Source organism: Mobula hypostoma, chromosome 13 (assembly GCF_963921235.1).
Source record: "Mobula hypostoma chromosome 13, sMobHyp1.1, whole genome shotgun sequence".
NCBI lineage: Eukaryota > Metazoa > Chordata > Chondrichthyes > Myliobatiformes > Myliobatidae > Mobula > Mobula hypostoma.
This window is the reverse complement of record NC_086109.1, coordinates 92,078,737-92,103,072: the sequence shown is the minus strand read 5'-3', so window position 1 is coordinate 92,103,072 and position 24,336 is coordinate 92,078,737. Positions and strand designations below refer to the sequence as shown.

Sequence of the window (24,336 nt, the reverse complement as noted above, 5' to 3'; positions counted from 1 at the left end):
GATTTACTTATCACACGTAGATCGAAGCAGACAGTGGAATGTGTCGTTTGCGTTAACAACCAACACACCCAAGGGTGTGCTGGGGGCAGCCCGCAAACGTTGCCATACGCTCCAACACCAACATGGCATGCCCGCAATGCTCAGCAGAACAACACAGAGCAGAACGCAAGCAACAAAACAACAACAGCAAAATAAGCCCCATTCCTCCCTCCTACACACACATATTCTTGGTTCCCTTTTGCATTACTTAGATACTTCATATTGTGATTTATAGTTCTTTTAATGTATTGCACCATACTGTTGCTGCAAAACAACAAACTTCAACGACATATGCCAGTAATATTAAACCTGATTCTGATTCTGTCTTCCCACGTGCACGGTCCTTCAACGGCAAAGCAGGACGTCTTCTGCAGCAGACTCACACTCAGACTCAGGCTTGCAGACACCGGGCTTCTAAACGAACTGACCCTACCCATGTCCACTTTTAAGAGGGACTCCCCTCCCCTTGGACAACGGAAACTTGTAACCCATCACTCCGGCCTGGTTTTGATTAAACACACAGGGTAATACATACCAGCGTGTAACTCCAGCCCCACCCACTCCCATAGGAGCTTCCTTTCTGAGCTAAATCAATGCAGCCAAATCTCCAGCATCATTTGGAAATGTCAAACTGTAAGGTCATATTCTGAAGATCATTATTCGTAGATCCTTCCTTATGTTTATAATTTCTCTGACAAGTAAAGCCATTGTTAATCTCATTTTGTTGCCAGCAATTTAGGCCCAACATATTTTGGAGGAGAACCAAGAACTTGAAACTCAATATTCCAAGCATTAAATATAAAGGAATTTGGCAGTACATTGTTGAAGCGAGTCCAAGATAGTATGGATGAATTTCAAAACAGTTGCATCTCCACATAGCTATTTACGGTACTCCTATTCCGCACCCCACCCCCTTCAAATGGCTGCAATAATGTTTATTGGACTTGGCATGGTAACGTTGCACTGTGGAATGTCTTTTCTTCTAATATGTACCATTTTACTGTTGTCAGAAAGTTTCTTGTTTTAAGCTGTGCCATTGTGACTATGTTTCTATTTCTTTCCTTTCCCACCCCTCTGCTTGTCCTTGGCTCGCCACTTCTCCGCTCTCAGTCCTGATGGAGGGCCTTGACCACAACAGTATCATTCACCCAGGTATTTATTTATTCGTTTGTTTATTGATTTGCTTGTCTATCTATTGAAATAGATTTATCTATGTCAGTATATTTGGGTGTCGTGGCATTCCGCAGTTCGGAGTTCATTTCCAACGCCTTCTGTAAGGAGTCTCTGTACGTCCTCCCCATGGAATGTGAGCGTTTCCCCAGATGCAACACACATCGAAGTTGCTGGTGAACACAGCAAGCCAGGCATCATCTCTAGGAAGAGGTACAGTCGATGTTTCAGGCCGAGATCCTTCGTCAGGACTAACTGAAGGAACAGATAGTAAGAGATTTGAAAGTGGGAGGGGGAGGAGGAGATCCAAAATGATAGGAGAAGACAGGAGGGGGAGGGATGGAGCCAAGAGCTGGACAGGTGATTGGCAAAGGGGATATGAGAGGATCATGGGACAGGAGGCCCAGGGAGAAGGAAAAGGGGGAGGGGGGGAAACCCAGAGGACGGGCAAGCGGTATAGTGAGAGGGACAGAGGGAGAAAATGGAGAGAGACAGAAAGAATGTGTGTATATAAATAAATAACGGTTGGGGTACGAGGGGGAGGTGGCACATTAGCGGAAGTTAGAGAAGTCAATGTTCATCATGTTTGCGTTTCCCTAGATGCTTCAGTTTCCTCCCACAGTCCTAATCCCCTAATCCATGCTGGGTAGGTTAATTGCTCATTGCAATATGTCCCGTGATTAGGATTGGCTTAAAACTGGGGTTGTTGGGTGTCGCTGGCCAGTGCAGCTGGAAGGGCCTGAAGGGCCGATTCCACGATGTAAGTCTAAATTAGAAAAAATAAATGTCTATCTGTCTATCTATCTATGTAGACAATAAATTTCACAACATATACTGGCGATATTAAACCTAATTCTGAGTCTGATACTGATTCCAACTTATTTACTTATTTATTATTATTCCTATTTTTCCTCACCTCAGACTGAGCTACGGGCATAGCCAAGCACACTCATTTCTCAATTGCTAGGAACGTTCGGACTATTCCAGTGGTGTTTAGTATTCTGGCTTTTTGGAGATTTACATAGATATTGTTGTGTAGGCCTATTTGTTTAAAGCTATTGTGTAGTGACTTTGGGATGATACCAGTTGTAGATATTACTATTGGGACAATGTATACCATGTTCATGTTCTGCAGTCTTTAAATTTTCTCTTTTAATTCAACATATTTCTGGTGTTTTTCACTTACTGATTTCTGTGTTTAATGTGTGTTGGAATGGCTGTATCTATTAAGTAGGTTGTTTTTGCTTGTTTATCATGTAATATTATATTCGGACAGTTATTATGGAATGCCCTATCCATAATAGTGGATCACACATAATATAATTTGTAGGAGTCTGACTCTACAATTGGATCAGGCTTGTATTTAGTGTTAGGTATGGTGTCTTTTATGAGTTTGTGCTTTAAAGCAAGATTTTGGTGAATGACGTTTGCCACTTGATTGTGCCTGTGAAAGTAATGAGATTGAGTTAAACTGCTGCAGGATCCTGTAATGTGTTGGATTGTTTCTGGTTTCTTTTGGAATCACCTGCATTTATGATCTTGAATTTGTTGGTCTTTTATTTATGTATTTTTGATCATTTTTTGTGTTAACCACCTGGTCCTATATTGCCACAAGGAACCCCTCTGTTTCTGGGGAGAGGTCTCCAACTCTGAGCCAGGTGTTTGAGGCTTCCTTGTCAACATCTAGTCTGCTGCGATTGTGAGGATGTCTTCCATGGAGGTTCATGATCTTCCATTAGTTAACTTTTTCTTCAATTGTGATAATGTCCTCATTTTCCTGGGTTGGGCTTTCATTTAGGTTTAGTGGTGTGTACTTCTTATCAGAATTGCATATGCTCACATGGAGTGCTCAATACTGTTTTCGTTGATGAAAATATATCCTTAGAGGTTTTATCTGACTGTTGTGTAATTTATTTTATGTCTGTGAATTCCTCTTCCTCCTTCTGTTCTAGGTAGGGTTAATCTAAGACTGTTGAGTGAATATAATGCATTCTGAAATTTGTCATTTTGGTTTTTCATTTTCTTTGTAAGTTTTCCAGATCAGTTTTGGAACAAGGTATTTTGCCAAAAGAATACGTTAATATGGATATAGCAAAAGTGTTTATTGCCTTTGTTATATTTTTACTACTGAGATCTGTTAGTCAGATTTTCTCAAGCCAATGTTTGGGCACCCCTGGTCAAAATTTCTGTCACTGTGAATAGCTAAGCGAGTAAAAGATGACCTGATTTCCAAAAGGCATAAGGTTAAAGATGACACATTTCTTTAATACTTTAAGCAGGATTACTTTTTTATTTCCATCTTTTACAGTTCCAAAATAACAAAAAAGGAAAAGGGCCCGAAACAAAAGTTTGGGCACCCTGCATGGTCAGTACTTAGTAACATCCCCTTTGGCAAGTATCACAGCTTGTAAATGCTTTCTGTAGCCAGCTAAGAATCTTTGCATTCTCTTGTTTGGGGGATTTTTGCCCATTCTTCCTTGCAAAAGGCTTCTAGTTCTGTGAGATTCTTGGGCCGTCTTGCACGCACTACTCTTTTGAGGTCTATCCACAGATTTTCGATGATGTTTAGGTCGGGGGGTTGTGAGGGTCATGGCAAAACCTTCAGCTTGCACCTCTTGAGGTAGTCCATTGTGGATTTTCAGGTGTGTTTAGGATCACTAACCTGTTGTAGAAGCCATCCTCTTTTCATCTTCAGCTTTTTTACAGACGGTGTGATGTTTGCTTCCAGAATTTGCTGATACTGTATTTAATTGAATTCATTCTTCCCTCTACCAGTAACTGTTCATCGTGCCACCGGCTGCAACACAAGCCCGAAGCATGATCGATCCACCCCCGTGCTTAACAGTTGGAGAGGGATTCTTTTCATGAAATTCTACACCCTTTTTTCTCCAAACATACCTTTGCTCATTGCAGCCAAAATGTTTTATTTTAACTTCATCAGTCCACAGGACTTGTTTTCAAAATGCATCAGGTTTGCTTAGATGTTCCTTTGCAAACTTCTGAAGCTGAATTTTGTGGTGAGGATGCAGGAAAGGTTTTCTTCTGATGACTCTTCCACGAAGGTCATATTTGTGCAGGTGTCGCTGCACAGTAGGACAGTGCACCACCACCAGAGTCTGCTAAATCTTCCTGAAGGTCTTTTGCAGTCAAATGGGGGTTTTGATTTACCTTTCTAGCAATTCCTACAAGCAGTTCTCTCGGAAAGTCTTCTTGGTCTTCCAGACCTCAACTTGACCTCCACTGTTCCTGTTACCTGCCATTTCTTAATTACATTACAAACTGAGGAAAGGGCTACCTGAAAACACTTTGCTATCTTCTTATAGCCTTCTCCTGCTTTATGGGCATCATTTGTTTTAATTTTCAGAGTGCTAAGCAGCTGGTTGCTGTTGTTGGGACCAGGTTTGAGGAGTCAGGGTATTTATAAAGCTTTGAAATTTGCATCACTTGTTCTTTCCTAATGATGACTGTGGACAAGCCATAGCCCTAACAAGCTAATTAAGGTCTGAGACCTTGGTAAAAGTTATTTGTGGGCTCAAATCTCTTGGGGTGCCCAAACTTTTGCATAGTGCTCCTTTCCTTTTTTTCACTCTAAGATTGTACAAAACAAAAATAATCTTGCTTAAAATGTCGAAAAGAATGTTTCATCTTTAACTTTATGACTTTTGGAGATCAGTTCATCTTCTACTCACTTAACTATTCACAGTAACAGAAATTTTGACTGGGGTGTCCAAACTTTTGCATGCCACTGTATATGTTTCATAGTCATCCATCGATTGTATTGTATCCTGCTTCTCTGTTTTCTATTCTGTTGGCTGTATTGCACCTTTCTTTATGTTTAATGTTCTGCATTTATCTAGTCATTATTGTTATTATTAGTTTCTTTTGCACAATTTGTTTACTTTTGGGTATTGTCAGTCTTGTCAAGTCGTCAAGTCATTTTTTATTGTCATTTCGACCATAAACGGCTGGTACAGTACACAGTAAAAACGAAACAATGTTCCCCCAGGACCATGGTGGTACATGATACAACATAAAACTATGTTAGACTAAGTGAGACAACACAAAACTACACTAGACTACAGACCTACACAGGACTACATAAAGTGCACAAAACAGTGCAGGGCTGTACAATAAATAATAAACAAGACAATAGGCACAGTAGAGCACAAATTGCAATATAATAATAAATGATGTAGATGTCAGTCTAGACTCTGAGTATTAAGGAGTCTGATGGCTTGGGGAAGAAACTGTTTCACAGTCTGGTCGTGAGAGCCTGAATGCTTCGGTACCTTTTGCCGGATGGCAGGAGGGAGAAGAGTTTGTATGAGAGGTACGTAGGGTCCTTCGCAATGCTGTTGGCTTTAAGGGTGCAACATGTGGTGTAATTGTCTTTAATGGCGGGAAGAGAGACTACTGTGATTGTCTGATAGAAAATGGACCTCAGGGTAGTTTATGGTGACATATAGTTACTTTGATAATAACTTTACTTTGAACTTTGAACATTGAACCACTTGCTGCTCAACTCGCTGAGTTCCACCCACAGGTTGGTTGTAGCTCCAGACTCCAGTGGCTTGTGTTTTCCTTTATCCATGTCTGGGATGTGAGTGTCACTGGCAAAACCAGTGTTTGTTTGCTGATCTACAGTATAATTGCCCTAGTGCTGGCAATATGCCTCCCTGAATTGCTAAAGCCCTTCCAGTGAGTTTCCTCCCACAGTGCCGTTTTTAATGTTTTATTACTTAGAGATACAGCTGGGTCCAATGTACCCACACCACACAACTGAAAATGAAATTTGAAGGGAAATACAAACTCCTTACACGCACTGGCAGGAATTGAACCTCATTCGGTTATCACTGGCACTGTGAAGCGAAGTGTTAACCACTACGTTATTGTGTCATCCCGTAGAAGATGAGCTTTTTTTGTTACGCGTACATTGAAGAATCGAAACATACAGTGAATTGCGGCTTTAGTGTCTACAGCCAACAGAGTGCGAGAGGGCAGCCTGCAAGTGTCGCCATGCTTCCACCTACACAGCATGCCCACGACCGACTAATCCTAACCCCTATGCTTTTAGAACTTGGGAGGGAACCAGAGCACCCGGAGGTAACTCGTGCGCTCATGATTAGAATGCACAAACTCCTTACAAATGGCACCGGAATTGAACCACAGGTCGCTAGCACAATCATAGCATTACACTAACCGCTATGCTGGCGTGCCCTCCCCTCCCATTCCAGGATTTCAGCAATATTGGAGAGATTGTGGGATGGTGTGCTCACCTGATCTCTGTCCTACTTGGTGTTTGGGAATTTGAATGACCCAGGCATGGAACCAGTGCATTTTGTGGATGGAGACTTTTGACATTTAGATAGACACATGAATGTGAGGAAAATGGAAGGATATAGACATTGTGCAGGCAGAAGAGATTAGTTTAGTTGGCCATTTGCTTACTAATTTAATTGATTCAGCATAACACTGTGGGCCAAGGGGCCTGTTCCTGTGTTGTACTGTTCTGTGTTGATTTTTACATTAATAGCCTTTAATCCCAGAGAAATTTACCGTAGCATTTTGATGGTGTGTCAGACAGATTAATCGGATTATAATTATCCCTGAGCTGCCTTGACATTGTTCACATTCCACTCAATGACATTCGACCCTACTTTTAATGGAAAAGAAAATGGTCCCCACCCATGTGTTTGCAAAGGGTCTCACTGCCAAACTTTGGGCCAACCAATTCTTGACTGAGATCAATGCAGAACTGACAGTTTCAATCCTGGCCTGATATATGCATGTGATTATAACCATAACAAAATCTTCCATTTACATAGCTCTCTTCATGTCAAAACATATCCGCAGGAGTTTTACAGGAGGATTGTCAAAGAAAAACGGATGCCAAGACACTTAAGTTTTAGCCACCAGTCATCATCAAAGAATAAACAACACAAAAGACTCTGCTGATGCTGGAAATCCAGAGCAACACTCACAAAATAATGGAAGAAATCAGTAGGTCAGGCAGCATAAGACCATAAGACATAGGAGCAGAATTAGGCCATTCAGCCCATCGAGTCTGCTCCACCATTCCATCATGGCTGATCCCGGACCCCAGTCAACCCCATACACCTGCCTTCTCGCCATATCCTTTGATGCCCTGACTGATCAGGAAACTATCAACTTTCGCCTTAAATATACCCACAGACTTGGCCTCCACCGCAGTCTGTGACAGAGCATTCTACGGATTCACTACTCTCTGGCTAAAAAAATTTCCTCCTTACCTCCGTTCTAAAAGGTCACCCCTCTGTTTTGAGGCTGTGCCCCCTAGTTCTGGATACGCCCACCTTAGGAAAAATCCTCTCCACATCCACCCCTATCTAGTCATTTCGACATTTGGTAGATTTCAATGAGATCCCGTCTCCACCACCCCCACATTCTTCTAAATTCCAGTGAGTACAGGCCCAAAGCTGCCAAGCCCTTCTCATATGTTAACCCCTTCATTCCCAGAATCATCCTCGTCCTCCTCTCGACTCACTCCAATGACAACACGTCCTTTCTGACATATGGGGTCTAAAACTGGTGACAATACTCCAAGTGTGGCCTGACTAGTGTCTTAGAGAGCCTCAGCATCGTCTCCTTTTATCAGCATCTATGGAAATGAATAAACAGTCGACATGTCAGGCCGACACACTTCATTAAGACTAAAAAGGATGGACGGAGAAGAAGGTGGGGGTAGGGGAAGGAGCAGAAGCTGGCAGGTGATAGGTGAAGCCAGGTGAGGGGGAGGGTGGGTGGGTGGGGGAGAGGAATGATGTGAAAAGCTGGGAGGTGAGAGGTGGAAGAGGTAAAGAGCTGAAGAAGGAGGAATCTGACAGGACAGGACAATGGACCATGGGAGAAAGGAAAGGATGAGAGGTACCAGAGGGGGGTGAAGTAGGTTTTAAATAGACCCTGAAAGTAGAGAGTGAGAGAGCAAGATTTTCAAGTATAGTTTAATTAGTCAAGTGAACACAGCATTTAACGGGCAGCCCTTGTTTGATTACCTGCTAGAATTCCTTGGAGAAATTACAGACCCAATAAGGCCTAAACATTGTGATAGATGTGGGCTTTTAAACAAGCATTAAATAAGGTGCCTACTCTGAATATTACAGCTCATATTAAGTCATAGCTGTACAGAAAGAAACCATTCACTGGGTCCAACAGAGAAGAGATTAGCTTTACTTATCACATGTACATCGAGGCATACAGTCAATGCGTCAATGACCAAGCCAGCCAGAGATGTACTGGGTACAGCCCGCAAGTTTTGCCATGGTTCCCGGCACTAACGTAACACGCCCTCAAATTACTAGCCCTAATCCACACGTCTTTGGAATGTGGGAGGAAACCAGAGCACTTGGAGGAAGTCCACATGGTCACGGGAAGAGCATACTAACTCCTCATAGGCAGTGACGGGAATCGAACTGGAAACGTGTCTCTGAATTGTTAGTCTGTTTCTTATCTTATGATAAAGAGCACAGCTGGAGATACGGGAGATCATCAGCAGACGGGATATCTTGTCTATCTATATAACGTTACATCCTATGATGCAAATTGATCTGGTTCAGTTACTTCTTGTACAAATAAGTTTTGCATTTCTTATAATTCCTCCTGGGTGGCAGGGTGAAGATATGTCTCTACCAAAGGAGAGACCTGCTAGCCTGCAGGTCACCCTCGGGCAAGGTGTAGCACCTGCTTATCCCCCGATCAGGGTGATGCGAAGCCATGGGAGCAGGTGGTGGATGGTTGTATGAGCAGCCGGTGCAGATCACAGGTCCTGCTCCTGGTTGTGTGACCAGACAGACAATTTCTGAGGAGTAAAGATAGATTGGTGAATTTGCTTTTAACTTGGAACTTCAATGGCTGGGGTCAGCCGTCTTGTAAGGACGCTGCCCAGAAAAAGGGAACTGTAAACCATTTCGGTAGAAAAATTTGCCAAGAACAGTCATGTCATACAGATGGAAGGCACATAATGACGATGATGTTAATACCTCAAATCATTCTATCGTCAATTAAGTAAGTCATTTGGTAACATAAGGCAGCTGTCCCCAACCACTGGGCTGTGGACAGGTACCGGGCCGTAAAGCATGTGCTACCAGGCCGCGATGAAACAATATGTGTCAGCTGCACTTTTCCTCATTCCCTGTCACGCATTGTTGAAATTGAACATAGGGTTGCTAACTGTCCTGTATCTGCCGGGACATCCCATAGATCGGGCTAAATTGGTTTGTGCCATATGGGATCGCCCTTGTCCGTAATTCCCCTGCTAAGGTAGAGCGTTCCTATGAAACCTTTCGCGCCGAAATGGCGTAAAGCGCAGAAGCAATTACCATTAATTTATATGGGAAAAATTTTTAAGCATTCCCAGACCCAAAAAATAACCTACCAAATCATGCCAAATAACACATAAAACCTAAAATAACACTAACATATAGGAAAAGCAGGAATGATATGATAAATACAAAGCCTATATAAAGTAGAAATAATATACGTACAGTATAGTCAGGAAGATTAAGCCAAAACAGATTTGTGAAAAAAATCGGCACGTACGCACACAGGTGCCCGCGTAAGGCTTCATGGTCATGGTAGTCTTTCTCGGGGTAAACACAAGTGTCCCGGGATTTGACTGCTACTTTTGTCCCTTATTTGGGAGTGAGAAAGTTGCAACCCTAACTGTAAAAGACATGTTGAGGTGAGTTTAACCCTACTTGAACACCCCCCCCACCGGTCGGCGGGTCCGCAAGAATATTGTCAATATTAAACCGGTCCACGGTGCAAAAAAGGTTGGGGACCCCTGATATAAGGAACATAGCAATCTGTTTAAGCACAGTAAACTCCCACAAACTTCAATGTGATAAAGTCCACAAAATCCATTTTAGAGATATTGGCTGTAGGATCAGGATCTGCCCCAGGATTCTCATTATCATAGATCACTACAGCAAAGAAGCAAGCCCTTCAGCCCCTCTAGTCCATGCCAAACTGTTACTCTGCCTAGTCCCATTGACCTGCACCTGGACCATAGCCTTCCTTACCCCCGGTCCATGCCATCATCATTATTGTGTGCAATGTCATATGATGAGGGCGATCATGGTCTATCCATGACTATGATTACTCTTGGAAAATTGCAGTGTCTTTACAAGATGGGTGACCGTAGCCATTATCAATGCTCTTCAGAGATTGTCCACCTGGCGTCAGTGTCACAGAACCAGGATTTTGAGCCCGGAGCCTTTTGATTCAAAGGGGAAGCTCTATCCGCAGAACTACAGCTGATGCTCCACACTATTTGCTGTGACAGTTATTGAAAATGTTTTAAGGAGGTGGGACCTCTATGTAGGTCGGTCAGGGTAAAATGGCCAAGACCCTGAATGCTGTCACTCATCAGCCATTGACACAAGAGGTTCTGCAGATGCTGGAAAACCAGAGCACACGCTCAAAAGTGCTGGAGGAACTCAGCAGGTCAGGCAGCATCTATGGAGAGGAATAAACAGTCAACGTTTCAGGCCGAGACCCTTCATCAGGATTAGGAAGGAAGTGGGAAGAAGTCGGAATAAGAAGTGGGAGAGGGGGTGGAGGAGTACAAGATTGCAGGTGATAGTTGATACCAGCTGTGCGGGAAGGTTGCTAAGTGGAGGAGGCGAGGATGATGTAAGAAGCTGGGAGGTGATAGGTGGAAAAGGTACAGTACTGAGCAAAAGTATTAGGCACATATATGTGTGTATACACACACACACACACACATATATATATACACACACACACACACACACACACACACACATATATATATATATATATACACACACACACACACACACACATATATATATATATATATATACACACACACACGCGCGCACACACACACATACACACACACACACTTGGGGTGCCTAGGACATTTGCACAGTACTGTATTTGTCAACATGGAGTGGAGAACGAGTTTGCAAATCTAGCGGGAGCAAAGGGTTTTGGGAATTTTGTTAGCAGCAGCAGTACAGTGCAATACATAAAATTACGACAGTACTGTGTAAAAGTCTTAGGCACCCTGGCTATATATGTGCCGAAGTCTTTTTCACTGCACAGTACTGTATAGGGCTGAAGAAAGAAGGAAGCGATAGGAGAGGAGAGTGGACCCTGAGACAAAGGGAAGGTGATGAGAAGAGATAAGAGAATTGATCGGGCGTTGATAGCTATTGTATTACAGCAGCCAAACTCAATACAGAATGCACAGAGCCTATCGAGATATATTATTACCTGCTGCATCAGATTCAATATACTATTTCTTCTCTGACTCAATGCAGCCAAGTAAACAAAGGCTAGGATCCAAACTTTCAACCTTCTTAACTTTAAATGGGAGAAGGATATCAAATGTGTTTTCTTACTCACCAAAAGGTAGCTTTCCAGAGTAAGATTACTATTAACCTCATCTTCATTTACTGTTGCAATTTATTGAAACAATAGTTTACAGTAATATTAAGGTGAATGCATCACCCACCTGCCATTAACACATACAAAATGTTGTAGGAACTCAGCAGGTCAGGCAGCATCTATGGAATGGAATAAAGAATCGAATTTTTGGGACGAATTCATTAGGAATCGATTCTAAAGATGTACTGTGGAGAGCATTCTGACAGGCTGCATGTATGCGGAGGTGGAGGCTACTGCACAGGACCAAAAGAAGCTGCAGAGGGTTGTAAATTTAGTCGGTTCCATCTTGGGTACTAGCCTACAAAGTACCCAGGACATCTTCAAGGAGCGGTGTCTCAGAAAGACAGCGTCCATTATTAAGGACCCCCAGCACCCAGGACATGTCCTTTTCTCACTGTTACCATCAGGAAGGAGGTACAGCAGCCTGAAGGCACACACTCAGCGATTCAGGAACAGCTTCTTCCCCTCTGCCATCCGATTCCTGAATGGACATTGAACCTGTGAACACTACCTCACTTTTTTTTAGTATATATTATTTCTATTTTTGCACAATTGTTAATCTATTCAATATACATATACTGTAATTGATTGATTGATTGATTGATTTATCTATTTATTTTTCTTCTATATTATGTATTGCATTGAACTGCTGCTGCTAAGTTAACAAATTTCATGACACATGTCGGTGATTGTAAACCTAATCCTGATTCTGATCAAGGAGTTGACGTTTTGGGCCGAGACCCTTCATCAGGATCTGTGTTTTCCTAACTCTGAGTTACTGGAATTTTTAATCTGAGTTAAATATCTCCATGGCAACTAGAGTGGTGAAGAACTTTACAACCTATAAGCTCTCTGTAACCAGAACCCTCTGTACTCCTAATCCGCACATTAATTAGACTGTACATACACCTTACAGCCAGGCATTACAATGTGTGTATAACTGCTATATATGTTTCCAATTCATTAAGGGTTTAGGATTGCCCAATTAACTATTCATTGGACCTCATCAAACACCATCCTTACAGATGTTCACACACAAAATGGTAGAGGAACTCAGCAGGTCAAGCAACATCTAAAGAGTTAACGTTTTGGGTTGACTGTTTATTCATTTCCATAGATGCTGCCTGACCTACTGAGTTCCTCCAACATTTTGTGTGTGTTGCTCCGGGTTTCTAGAGGCCACATGCTAAAAGGGCTCTAGAAATGCATTTTCCAGGTGGATTTCTGGAGACCCATCTCTAAAAATGGACTCTTGATCCATTAGATTGCTGAGCAGAGAAATAAACACTTTTGCCCCAACTGTTTAATCCTCTCCATAGATGCTGTCTGAACTGCTGAGGTTTTCCGGTATTTTGGGCGTGTTACACTGGATTTCCAGCATGTGCATCCATGGCCTCTTGTGCCACAACGAGGCCTCCCTCAGAGTGGAGAAGCAACACTTTATTTTCTGTCTGTGTAGCCTCCAACCTGATGTCATGAATATCGATGTCTCTTTCCGGCAAGCACATTTTCCCCAACCCCTCTTCCTCTATTCCCCACTCTGACCTTTTACCTGGGTCCCCTCGTCCTTATCTTTTCTCCTGTGGTCCACTCTGTTCTCCGATCAGATTTCTTCTTCTCCAGCCCTTGACCTTTCCCACACACCTGGCTTCACCTATCACCTTCCAGCTAACTTCCATCCCTTCCCCTCACCTTTTTATTCTGGCATCTCCCCGCCCCCCCCCCACTTCATTCTCAGTCCCGATAAAGGAACTGGGCCCAAAACTTTAACTGTCTTTTCATTTCCTTAGATGCCGCCTGGCCTGCTGAGTTCCTCCAGCATCTTGTGTGCGTTGCTTTGGATTTCCAGCATCTGCAGATTTTCTCATGTTTGTGATCTGCAGAATCTCCTGGGATTACCACCTGTTATTAACCCTGTACCCTTTAACAGAGACAAGTGTGTGGGAAGGTTTTGAGCGTGCAAGGAGGACAGGTGTTTACTGGGGGTTAATGTAATTGGCTGAAGCTCTTCAAGAACACGATATTAGGTACCATCGAGATTGAAGTCTTGAAAATCCATGCTTCCAGGCACCAGGCATGGACAGGGCTGGACAGAGCCGAGTATCCACAGACTCCCACCACCTTTAGAATGAACCAGGGACATCAGGGTGAAATACCAAGCTCCCTGTCACAAGGCAGTACAGACAGGGGACAGCAGGAGTTCATGTTACGTGGAGCCGATTGTTTAATGAAGAGTTCACTGCCTGTCATAATGTCAGCGATTACAGACCTTCCGAATCAGCTTGGGGAGTTTCCTAAACATAGGATGTCAAAAGGCACCCAGATCAAAGTGTGTGCTGATACTTTAATTAAACAACACATGCCATTAAACTAATTTTCCACACTATAATTTTTTTAATAGCTGCAACACAAGCTTCAGAATTTGAATGCATTCCAACGGTGGCGCCAGATTAAAATTTCTCATTACATCTTTGTGCCTTGGTTTAGTCAACACGTTACTTAAAGAGAAGTCTAGGAATTAATGTCACTCTTGGACGCTGTCCAAGCTTGGATTGTGAACGCCGGTATCAGATGATATGAGCAATGATTAAGTCCATTGCTTTTGCAGTTTATGTTCAAGATTCAAGATTCAAGTTGTCACGTGTACATTGAATCGTACAATAAAATGCATCATTTGTGTTAACAACCAACACAGTCTAAGGTAACCTATCGCCCCCTCCTGGGTTCCCTCCTCCTTCCGTTTTCAATCTGTCACTGCTACAGTCGGAAGCTCCCACCTGCACATACCCAGTCCTTTAACCCCGGGCCAGGCCTTCAGCTGCCAAGCAGCACACCTGACCAGCAGAAGCACAGAAATTCTCTTGCCAACAGGTCTCAACCTCCAGACTTCTAATTTGTCAGTGTCAATCCTGGGACCCACCAATCACTGAACACTAGGCCTTGAATTCTGGACTCACCAGGCATCGGACTCAGGTCTCACCGATTCGCAACTCATTCCTCCTGCCCACGTGGAACTATGACTCCGGAACCCACCAACAACTCACTGACCTGCGGGAGGGGTGGGGGGGTGGGTTGCGCAAGAGGCCCTCGTCCACTGTCTCCGACATCTGATATCCAACCGTGAATGTCCACATCTGGGTCACTGTTCTCCGGCAGGGCTGAGCTACAGAATGCGTTCTTATAGCTACAAATCTTTGTCCTGCTTTCTCAGTCAGGAAGTAGTTAAATGTCTCAGGTGATGTCGGCCTACTCAGCAGAGTCCAGACTGCTTCATTTCCTAACTGGTTCATCTCAGCTGGACTAATTTTGTGAGGCCTACAAGCTGGGGTTCCCAACAATGTTCCCTCTAATTTTTAGCAGTCACTGTGCGCAAAAATCTTATGTTGTGCAATTTTTTTTCCTGTAACAAAAGTATGTGCGCACTGAACATACACATGGCACAGTTTATGTAGGTTTACAAAATATTTGACATAAAACTGCACAGAATAACAATAAAATAACATACATATTTAAGTCACTCAGTTATTTTTTCTCTCTCCTGTCTTTGGCATTTACCTATTCTTTGTAAACTCTATCTAGACTAATAGAATTTCCATCCAATTGAGAGCTTTTGATTCTCATTAACATATCCAAATAGTCATAGTCACACTTTATTGATCCCGGGGGAAATTGGTTTTCGTTACAATTGCACCATAAATAATTAAATAGTAATAAAACCATAAATAGTTAAATAGTAATATGTAATTTATGCCAGGAAATAAGTCCAGGACCAGCCTATTGGCTCAAGGTGTCTGACCCTCCAAGGGAGGAGTTGTAAAGTTTGATGGCCACAGGCAGGAATGACTTCCTATGACGCTCTGTGTTGCATCTCGGTGGAATGAGTCTCTGGCTGAATGTACTCCTGTGCCCAACCAGTACATTATGTAGTGGATGGGAGACATTGTCCAAGATGGCATGCAACTTGACATTCACCTAAATGGTTTTTCAGCTTGTTTTTGAGATGATTCATTAGGCTAAAACCTCGCTCACAGTCCGAACTAGGTGCAAGAAAGGTTCTTCCAATGTCCATCAACTGTGCAAGGTCACAAAACTGTTCATTTTGAAGTACAAATGCCACCATTTGTACGAAGTTTGAAATCAGTTTGGATTTAATTTTTTTCTTGCATGGAAAATTTGAAATCATTAAACTGTCTAACTATGACAGTATTTTCAGCTAGAAAATCATATTTTAGACATAAGGCATTAATTTGTTCATCGCCAAATGTGAAGTCACAATCTGTAATCATGGAGAAATCAAAAGCTGACCATTCTTGTACCTCATCTTCAGGAAACCTTTCTTCTAAATGAACACAAAGACTATTTATAAAAGTCAACAGCAAACTTGTATCTACTGTGACGTTTTCTGCACGTTGTTGGCTTAGCAAAACTTTAACTTTGTCACTCCACGAAACATTGTCTCCCAGATCCCGGAAAAGGAAAGGTGAGGTGACGTAAATTAGTGACGTGCATTGTGGTATTTGAAAAGCTGACTAACTAGTTAACAGGAACATTTAGATAAAAGATTATTTTCAATAAGTATGATTATAAATTACTAAATTATTTTAGGTAACTAACCCTTTGTGCACACATTAATTTCCTTTGTGCGCTGGTTGAAAAACGTGTGTGCACGTCCACACACGCACAGCTTAGAGGGATCATAGGTTCCCCACCTGGTGTCTACGGACCCTTTGGTTAATGGGCAATAGAAAAGTCACTGTTGCAAGAAACAGTGAGCAACATTATCATTATTTTTGACCCCTATTAGGCAGAGGTACACTTTAGTGTAGTCTGGGGTGACATACGTTTTAACACTCTGCCATGGCACACCCTCTCTCTCTCTCTGACTGTCTTGTGCTCGCGCTCGTTCTCGCGCTGTCTCTCGCGCTCGTTCTCGCGCTGTCTCTCACGCTTGCTCTCGCTCGCTGTCAAAAACATCAATTTCCGGGGTATTGTATATAATTTGCAGGCATCAAGGAGCCACTATCAATATGCGGGAGACTCCCGGAACTTCCGGGAGAGGTGGGATGTCTGGGATAGAGAACACCTGCCCTAAAGGATTGAGGTGATCCTGGACCATGCAGTGGGTAAAGATCTTGTCCAGAGACTTGCTCCTGATCACTATCACTGTACAGTGAGAAGTATAGAAGTTCAAAGTACAAAGTTCAAAGTAAATTTTTTATCAAAGTACATATATGTCACCATATACAACACTGAGATACATTTTCTTCTGAGCATTCAGGGTAAATATAAAAAACACAAGTGAAGACTGTGCCCAGCAGGATGGACAAACAATCAATATGCAAAACCAGTGTAATTGAAGAACACCCCCTGGGACATTGTCTCTGTTCCCCTCTCCCAACAGGCAGAAGATACAAAAGCCTGAAAGCACATATCACATCTTCTGTCCCACTGATATCAGACTCTTGACAGATCTCTTGTACAATAAGATAGACTCTTAGACTCGTAATCTAACTCATTATAATCTTGCACTTCATCGCTCACCTGTACGGCATTCTCTCGGTAGCTTTACACTTTATTCTGCATTGTTATTGTTTTACCATGTTCTACCTCAATGCACTGTCTAATGATCAGATCTGTATGAACAGTCTGCAAGACAAGCTTTTCACTGTATCTTGGTACGTGTGACAATAATAAACCAATTCCAATACCAATATCCAGTGACTGCTGACAGGAAATGCATTTCAATGCTAGTTGGCACAAACAAAATAGTCGGAGGATTGAGTTCAAGAGCCAAGGGGTCATGTCAAAGTTTAAAGTTCAAAGCTCAAAACAAGTGTATTATCAAAGTATGCATGTATCACCATATACAACCTTGAGATTCATTTTCTTGCAGGCATTCACAGTAGAACAGAGAAATAAATAAAATGTTGCAGCTCTATAAAGTTCTAGTTAGACAGCTCTAGGGCTATTGTTTTCAATTCCAGACACTTCATTACAGGAAGGATGTGGAAGCTTTAGAGAGAGTGCAGGGGAGATTTAGTCATACTCATAGTCATACTTCATTGATCCCGAGGGAAGTTGGTTACCAGGATGCTGCCGGGATTAGAGAGCATGCCTTATGAGGTTAGGTTGAGTGAGCTAGGGCTTTTCTCTTTGGAGTGAAGGAGATTGAGAGGTGACTTGATATAAGTGTCAAGATGATAAGAGGCATAGATCGATTGGACAGCCAAAGACCTTTTCCCCAGGGCAGAAGTGGCTACTATGAGAGAGCATAAACTTAAGGTGATTGGAGGAAAGTAGAGGCGGGGGGTGCTGTGTATTTAATATTTCAATAATATTTGAGTAATCTTATATATATATTATTTGATTGATTAAGCATTCTTGTTTGTTTAAATAATTCATTACAGGTTTTATATATATATAAATACTACACATGAATCGCATATGTTATCACGTGAAGCGTGCGGACCTTAATAAAAAGTAAACATGAAGTTAGACCCACATTTCCGGACTCCCGTGTCTTCCGTTGAATTAGGTTAATCTTTTAAAGTTACAAAACATAACAGGGGGATGTCAGAAGCAGGCTTTTTAACACAGAGAATGGTGGGTGAGTGAAAGGTGTTGCCAGAGGCGGTGATGGATAGAGATCTATTAGGAACAGATAGACAGTTAGACAGGATATTTAAAAGTACAGTGGACTTCTGTCTCTATTGCTTCGGTCTGAGTGTCGGGGTCAGGACAGTGTTCGGCTCGCTGGCCTGCAAGGTCTACGCAGAATGTGACCTGCAACTAACGGGCTCCTGCATCAGCTGCAGTGATGACTGTCTTCATAGCTGTGGACTCACGTTCGTGAACTTCAGTTCAGAATTCTATTTGCCTACTTTTATTGTTCCCATAATTTGTTTTCTTTCCCCTCTGCAATGGGTGTCATTGACAGTCTTTTGTTTCCACGCGTTCTTGGGATTTTTGTTTGCGGCTGCTTCTGAAAAGACCAATCTCAAGGTTGTATAAAGTATACGTACTTCGAACATGGATGATAGAGAAGGGCTGGTTTGATCTTAGAGTAGGTTAGAGTAGGCCTGCACTGTGCTGTACTGTTCTACGTTCTATGTTCCAAATAAAGTTATGAAACTTTGAGCTACGACGGAATGAGAGGACCTTCTCCGGAGTGGTAATAAATCCATCTCATTGGGTTCTGGTAGGAGTCAGCACCTTCCCTGATCTTAGCTCCCTCTTTAACCCATCTCTTTTCACTTTACACCCCACCCTTCATTTTCCTCTCCTAATATCATTGAGGTTTCGCTTAATTTCCCCAGACTGTGTTCAGGGCCAAGTGGAAACAGAAGCCCGCTCCACATTTAAATGCTAACTGCATTTGCAGTAACCTTCAAAGCTAATGGCCAGGAGCAGGAAAGTGGGAATAATCCCATGGTTGTTTAGACTGGCATTTGGTTTCTGCCATTCAATCACGGCTCAACTCCACTCTCCTGCTTTCCCCTATAACCTTTGACACCTTCACTAATTAACTGCCTGTCAACCTCTGCTTTAAATATAAGACCATAAGATACAGGAGCAGAATTATGCCATTCGGCCCATTGAGTCTGCTCCACTATTCCACCAGGGCTCATTTATTTTTCCTCTCAACCCCTTTCTCAGGACTTCTCCTTGTAACCTTTGACATCTTTACTAATCAAGAACCTATCAATCTCTGCTTTAAATATACCCAATGACTTGGCCTCCACAGCCGTCTGTGGCAATGAATTCCACAGATTCACCACCTTCTGGCTAAAGAAATTTCTCCTCAGCTGTGCTCTAAAGGGATATCCTTCTATTCTGAGGCTGTGCCCTCGGTCCCTAGGCTCCTCCACTACAGGAAACAGCCTCTCCACATCCACTCTATCTTGGCCTTTCAATATTAATTTGGTTTCAATGAGATCCCTTCCCTGACCGTATTCTTCTAAACTCCACATATTGCTGCTGGCATTTAGGGCAGCAATGAAGATCTTCCATTCACGGTTTCCGTTATCGTATCAGTAGCTTCCTCTCAGTCCACTGTCAGTCATTTAAGTCCCGGCTGGAGACTCCGAAATACTGTTGCACATGGATGTTGAAGGACGTTTCATTGCTGTTTCTATAACAGTTTTGTTTGATTAGTCAGGGTTGTTAGCCTTAAGCTGAACCCCCGAACATGAAGGATTTGTGGACCACTGTTATTCTGACCTCTACCCTTTGACCTGTCTGGCATGGGTGACCCTACCAAGAGGCAAAGCATAAAGCCCAGACTCCAGCCAACACAGTTCTCCAGGCCACTGAGGCATGCAGGCCTCCAAACCATGACAAGGTTGTGGTCCTCACGGTGGCTGGCGCTTAATGTCCATTGCTAATTGCCCTTGAATTCAGAGTCAACTGCATTGAAGGGTTTGGAGTCACAGCATAGGCTAGAGCGGGTAAGGATGGCAGGTCTCCTTCTCTGAGGGACATTGGTGAACAGATTGGGTGCTATAACAATCTGGCTGTTTCATACTTATTGTTACTCAGAATAGATTTCTCTTTAAATTCCAGATTTATTTAATGATTTAAATCTAAATTCCCCAGCTGCATAGTGGCATTCAAGTTCATAGATTAACTGCCCCAGATTTTAGCTGCTAATTCAGAACGTTACTGGACAAAATAAACCACATAAAGTTCAAATTTATTATCAAAGTACTATATATTACCATAAATTATTTTGAGATTCATTTTATTGCAGGCACTGACAGGAAATATAAAGAAATACAATGGCATTTATGAAAAACTCTACATAAACAGAGACTGACAAACAACCAATATACAAAGGAAGACAAACTCAGCAAATCAAAAACAAAGCTACAGAGGACATGAGTTGCAAAGAGTCCTTGAAAGTGAATCTGTAGGTTGTGGAATCAGTTCAGTGTCGAGGTAAGTGAAGTTATCCACGCTGGTTCAGGATCCTGATGGTTGAGGGGTAATAACTGTTCCTGAACCTGGTGGTGTGGGACCTGATGGTTGAGGGGTAATAACTGTTCCTGAACCTGGTGGTGTGGGACCTGATGGTTGAGGGGTAATAACTGTTCCTGAACCTGGTGGTGTGGGACCTGATGGTTGAGGGTAATAACTGTTCCTGAACCTGGTGGTGTGGGACCTGATGGTTGAGGGGTAATAACTGTTCCTGAACCTGGTGGTGTGGGACCTGATGGTTGAGGGGTAATAACTGTTCCTGAACCTGGTGGTGTGGGACCTGATGGTTAAGGGGTAATAACTGTTCCTGAACCTGGTGGTGTGGGACCTAAGGCTCCTTGTACCTTCTATCGGATGGTAGTAGTGAGAAGAGAGCGTGGCCTCGATGGTGGCAACGGCCCGTGCAAGTGAGCTCAATGATGGGGAGGGCTTTGCCTACGATGAGGTCCTGTCCACCACCTTCTGTCAACGTTTCTGTTCTTGGGCATTGGTGTTTCCATGATGCAAACAGTCAGGATGCTCTCCACTGTGCATCTGTAGAAGTTCGTCAAAGTTTGTCTTTTTCACACAGAGGGTTGTGGTTCTGTGGAATGCTCTGCCTCAGAAGGCAGTGGAGGCCAATTCTCTGGACCCTTTCAAAAAAGTGTTAGATAGAGCTCTTAAAGATAGCGGAGTGAAGGGATATGGAGATAAGGCAGGAACTGGATACTGATTGTGGATGATCAGCCATGATCACAGTGAATGGCGGTGCTGGCTCGAAGGGCTGAATGGCCTACTCCTGCACCTATTGTCTATTGTCTATTGAAGGTAACATGTGAGGAGAGAGCCTGGCCTTGGATGGTGGGGGTTGCTTGATAATGGATGCTGCTTCCTTGTGGCAGGGCTCCTTGTAAATGTGCTCATTGGTGGGATTCTTTGTGACATGAATTCTGATGTTTCCATAATACTGCTTCTGCTATTTGTGAATTGATTTCCTGTTTCCTCGTAGGATGGCATGGTAACATAAAGGTTAACGCTGCACTTTACATCACTAGCGGGGTTAAGGCTACGGTTAACGAGTTGTGGGCATGCTATATTGATGTCAGAAGCACAGTGACACTTGTGGACTGCCGTTAACACAATTATAGAACCACAGAAACCCACAGGCCCTTCGGCACACAATGTTGAGCCAATCATGCAACCTACTCTAGAAACTGCCTTGAATTTCCCTGGCGCATAGCCCTCTATTCTTCTAAGCTCCATGTACCTAAGAGGATCTTAAAAGACCCTATTGTGTCTGCTTCCACCTCCGCTGTTGGCAGTGAATCCCACACATCCACCACTCTGTGTGAAAAACTTACCCCTGACATCCCCTCGGTACCTATTTCTAAGCACCTTAAAACCATGCTCCCTTGTGTTAGCCATTTCAGCCCTGGGAAAAAGCCTCTGGCTATCCACACGATCAATGCCTCTCATCATCTTGTACACCTCTATCAGGTCACCTCTCATCCTCCGTCGCTCCAAGGAGAAAATGCCGAGTTCACTCAACCTATTCTCATAAAGTACACTCTCCAATCAAAACAACATCCTTGTAAATCTCCCCTTGCATTCTCTCTATAGTATCCACATCCTTCCTGTAGTGAGGTGACCAGAGCTGAGCAATCATCAGGCTGTGTTGGTTGTTAAATCAAAACAACATATTTCACAGTGTGCTTCGATGTAGATGTGGCAAATAAAACTAATCTAATCTAAAACAATCTAGTGTGTCACAGCCTCACACCTTTTGTCTGCCAGCACTGCACTTTCTTTGTAGCTTTACTTATTCTGCATTCAAAGTTCAAAGTAAAGTAAATTTATTATCAAAGTACGTACAAACAACACTGAGGTTCATTCCTTTGCAGGTATTCAACATAAGACTATAAGATATAGGAGCAGAATTAGGCCATTCGGCCCATTGAGTCTGCTCTTCCATTTCATCAGGGCTGATCCATTTTCCCTCTCAGCCCTAATTCTTGGACGGCGTGCAAGACCAAGTTTTTCACCGTCTCTCAGTACATGCTAGTGATAATAGGCCAATTTACCAAGTTAACTGTGAAGGATTCACTCCACAAATAGCTTCCACAAAAACAGAGTGAGCACAAACACTCCAGGCCAAATGGCACCGGCAGCCAAGCCCAGAAAAAGGAACATTAAATAAAGCTTTGACATGCTTTCCAGGTTACCTAGCTGTAACATTTCTCAGGCACAAAAGGAAAATATTGATGCATATGAAAATTTAACTAAGTGTCCGCACAGACAAAACAACCTTCTCAGATCTCACACACAGGATATGACAATTGCACATTGAGGATTCTTTTTGAATTGAAGACAGACTTGAATTCTTATAGCTTTTTTCCCAACATAACAGAGTGCTCTACAGTCAATAAAATACATTTAATCGCCATTGGAAGGCAGGAAGGGAGGCATACTAATCTCCTATAAACCTTAATGTATGCCAAGTAGAAAAGAAATAAAATAACTGAAAATATTAATCGTCTCCAAGCTCTGTATGGATTTTATCTAGCCCACTAATGTTTACAGCAATGTAAGTACGCTCAGCGGTCACTCTATTGGGTATACCTGCACACCAGCTCTAATCAGCCCATCATGTGCGGAAAAACATGGTTAAGGGGCTCAGTTGTTGTTCAGACCAAACATCAGAATGGGGAAGAAATATGATCTGAGTGACTTGGACCGTGGAATGATTGTTAGTTCCAGACGGAGTGGTTCGAGTATCTCAAAAGCTGCTGATCTCCTGGGACTTTCATGCACAACAGTCTCTCTAGAGTTTACTGAGAATGGTGCGAAAAATAAAAACATATCCAGTGACTGGCAGGTCTGTGAGCAAAAACGCCTTGATGATGAGAGAGGTCAGAGGAGGATAGCCAGACTGGGTCAAACTGACAGGAACTCAGTAAATAAATAATACTGAGAACGTGAGTCCTTGAATGTGAGTCCACAAGTTCAAGTTCAAGTTAAGGCTATTATCATTCAACCATACACATGTATACCACCAAGCAAAACGGCATTCCCCTGGACCAAGTTTCAGAACCATCTTTTTCGGTCTTGTCCACAAGGAGACTCAGATTGCTGTGCTTACACCATTTCACCAGCCGCTCCGTATGCCGTCACCTCGTCGCTGTTGATGAGCCCAACTGCTGTTGTGTCATCAGCGAGCTTGGTGATTCGGTTTGAACTGGATCGAGCAGCGCAGTCATATGTCCGCAGCGTGAACAGCAGCGGGCTGATCACACACACAAAGCCCTGGGGAGCACCGGTGCCCAATGTAATGGAGCAAGAGATGATTCTGCCAACTCGGCCTGACCGTGGCCTTTTTGTCAAGAAGTCCAGGATCCATTTATAGAGGCCTAATGAGAACCGTTTATCCATCACGAATCAAGTTGTATTAAACATTGAGCTGAAGTCAATACACAGCATCCTGGTGTCTGACGCACCATTTTCCAGGTGGGACAGGACAGAGTGGAGTGCAGAGGCTAAAGCTTCATCAGTGGACCTATTTGAGCAATAAGCAAACTGGAAAGGGTCCAATGTAGCAGGACAATGGGATTTAATGCCATCCATAACCAACCGCCCATCTTGGGTAATTGGTGGCCATCTTGAAGCCTGAGAGGACAGTGGGCTTTTCCAGAGAGATGTGGAGGATGTCTGTTAGAACCTCGG

The 24,336-nt window shown here is 43.0% G+C and overlaps 1 long non-coding RNA gene across 3 annotated transcripts in view; it reads left to right on the top strand.

The window, feature by feature from the left end:
• The first annotated feature begins 1,022 nt into the window (after positions 1–1,022).
• LOC134355781 (uncharacterized) overlaps positions 1,023–24,336 on the top strand; it is a 106,012-nt gene continuing 82,698 nt past the window's right edge. For all 3 annotated transcript variants that reach the window (XR_010020187.1, XR_010020188.1, XR_010020186.1), the window contains exons 1-2: positions 1,023–1,191; positions 20,411–20,598. This is a non-coding gene — a long non-coding RNA (uncharacterized LOC134355781). The remainder of the gene's footprint in view (positions 1,192–20,410; positions 20,599–24,336) is intronic.